This window comes from Octodon degus, unplaced genomic scaffold (genome assembly GCF_000260255.1).
Source record: "Octodon degus isolate 3935 unplaced genomic scaffold, OctDeg1.0 scaffold00200, whole genome shotgun sequence".
NCBI classification, from domain to species: Eukaryota; Metazoa; Chordata; class Mammalia; order Rodentia; family Octodontidae; genus Octodon; species Octodon degus.
This window is the reverse complement of record NW_004524776.1, coordinates 1,056,839-1,059,552: the sequence shown is the minus strand read 5'-3', so window position 1 is coordinate 1,059,552 and position 2,714 is coordinate 1,056,839. Positions and strand designations below refer to the sequence as shown.

Below are 2,714 nucleotides of genomic sequence, written 5' to 3'. Positions count from 1 at the left end.
TATTTAACACAGTGCATATTTTACAGCAAAGTGCCAGGTAGCTCATATGATTTACTGAATAGTGTATTGATAGTGAAAAACAGGAAAATTGAACAGATATATTTTCATTCCACCATAGCTAGCACTCAGGAGGATCAAAAGTTCATGGTCAGCCTGAACAACACACAAGACTCTGTCTCAGAAATGAAGTTCAACATTATAAATAGAGCCATCATCAATTGGGGACCATCTGGAAGAAATTCTTACCTATCAATAATTACTTGAAACATAAATGGCTTAAACTGCCCAATCAAAAAATATACAGTATCCTTTCCTATCTTTTTTCCTTTTATTTCTTTCTGTGTAATTGCTCTGGCTAATGTTTCCAAAGCCATATTAAACAGGAAGGATGACTGTGGACATCCTTGTCTTATTCTTGACTTTAGAGTGAAAGATTTCCTTTTTTTTTTTTTTTTTTTTTTTCTCCTGCAAAGCTTTATTCCAGAGGGGCTCAGTCCTTCTCGGCAGCTGCCTTCCTCATGGCAGCCAGCACATTGCTCAGCTCCTTACACTTCCTCTTGGTGCAGATGTGCATCCCCACCCTTTTCTTGATGAACTTGAGGGCGTGCTTGTCCTTGGAGACCTTGAACAGCTCCATGGCCAGCCGCTCATAGGGACCGAAACCTCACACCTCCCGGATCATGTCCTGCACGAACTTGGTGTGTTTGGTGAGACGTCCATGGCGGCGGCTGTGCCTCAGTTTGCTCACATTCTTAGTCACCTTGTGGCCCTTGTGGAGGCCCACGGCCATGGGATAACGGAGGGCCATGGCTGGGGAAAGCACGAGGAGGGCTACTCTTTTTCAATGGTTGCTGTGGCGGAAGGAAGATTTCCATTTTTGACCATCTAATATGATGTTCGATTTTATTAAATTAAAGTAAAAACCTTCTATCAAATTTACTTTTTTTATGTATTTGGCACAGAGTCTCATTATGCAGCTCGGACTCATAGTGATCCTCCTGTTTTCAGCCTCCCCAGTGTTGGGATTACAGGTGTGCACCACCATATCTAGTCTTGGTGGCTGGCTCAGTGCACCCAGGAGCTGGGCTGTTGCAGCACGTGGAGCCAGGGATTGAACCCCAGTCCCTGGGCTTGTCTAAGCAAGTGCTTAGTCTGCTGACCTATCTCACCTGCCCTGCTGTAGGTGTTGGGCTTTGTCAAATGGTTTTACTGCATGTATTGATTCATTCAGAAGGTGTATTATGTTTTTTGATTTGCATGTCAAGCCATCTCTGCAACCCTGGAACAAGTCCTTCTTGGTCATTGTGTGCAATCTTCTTGATAATTTGCTGCGCTTTGTTTGCCAGTATCTGCATGGCTTGTGGTTTCTCTTTTTTGGTTGGAGCTTTTTCTAGTTTTGGTATCAATAATGTTTGCTTCCCAGAATGAGTTTAGGAGTGTTGCTCTCCTTTCAATCGCATTAAAGAGTTTAAGGGATAGGGGCATTAGTTTTTCTCTAAATTTCTTATAGAACTCAGCGGTAAGTCAAGTTTGGTGGCACACACCCCTAATCCCAGAAATTGGGAGGCTGAGGCAGGAGAATCACCATGAGTTAGACTCTAGGGCTGGGAAACAGGTTGACAGTCTAAACACCTGCCTGCCAAGCACAAGGACCTGAGTTCAATCCCGTGTGCCGTATGCCATACTGGCCCCAAAACCAGGCATGGTGGCACACACCAGTACCCAACACTGGGAAGACAGGATGATCTCTATGAGTCTGAATTGCATAGCAAGATCCTGTATCAAAAGAATAAAAAAAAAAAAGTTAGAGGCTATCCTTGGCTGTATAGTGAGTTCAAGTCCAGCCCGACTTGCATAGCAAGACCCTACACCACCCAAAGGAAGAATTCAGTAGTGAGTCCTTCAGCACCTGTCGTTTTCTTTGTTGATAGTATTTTAATTACTCCAATTTCACTGACTGATATTGGGTTATTTAGAATTTTTGTATCTTCTTTATTCAGCATTGGTAATTCATATGTATTTAGAAATCTGTCCATTTGCTCTGTTTTCCATCCTTATTATAGTACAGGTTCTTGAAGTAAGTATTGATGATCTGGATTTTTGCCATATCTGTTGTGATTTTGTCTTTTCTATTCCCACTTGCATGAACTTGAGTCTTTTCTTTCCTTTTTTTGATAAAGTTAAAGGTTTGTCAGTTTTATTTATTCTTTCAAAGAACCAATTCTTTAATTGGTTCTTTGAATTGATTTCTTACTTACATTAATTTCTGCTCTACTTTTTATAATTTCCTCCTACATATGATTTAGATTTAATTTACTCTTCTTTTTCTATAAGTTTGAGCTTCAGGGCCACAGAGATAGCTCAGTGTCAGAGCACATGCCTAGGCAAGTGCAAGGAGCCAGGTTTGATCCCTGGTGTCACATGCTGTGCCAACCCCATCCCGGGTGCTTTAAGCCACCGAAACCCAGCATGGTGGTGCACATCTGTAATCCCAGCACTGGGGAGGCTGAAACAGGAGGATCACTACCAGTCTGAGCTGTGTAGTAAGACTTTGTACCAAATACATAAAAAATTAAAAATAAATAAATAAAAGTTTGAAGTTTAGCTCTAGGTTTTTTATTTGAGCTCATTCTGTTTTTCCAATGTGGAAATTCTCCACTGTAAATTTCCTTCATAGGACTGTTCTATTGCATTCAATATAAGTTCTGGTATAT

At 41.3% G+C, this 2,714-nt stretch overlaps 1 pseudogene; it reads right to left on the bottom strand.

Annotated features, from left to right (window-relative positions):
* Positions 1-490: 490 nt before the first annotated feature.
* On the bottom strand, positions 491-816 carry LOC105743985 (annotated as a pseudogene).
* Between the last annotated feature and the right edge of the window lie 1,898 nt (positions 817-2,714).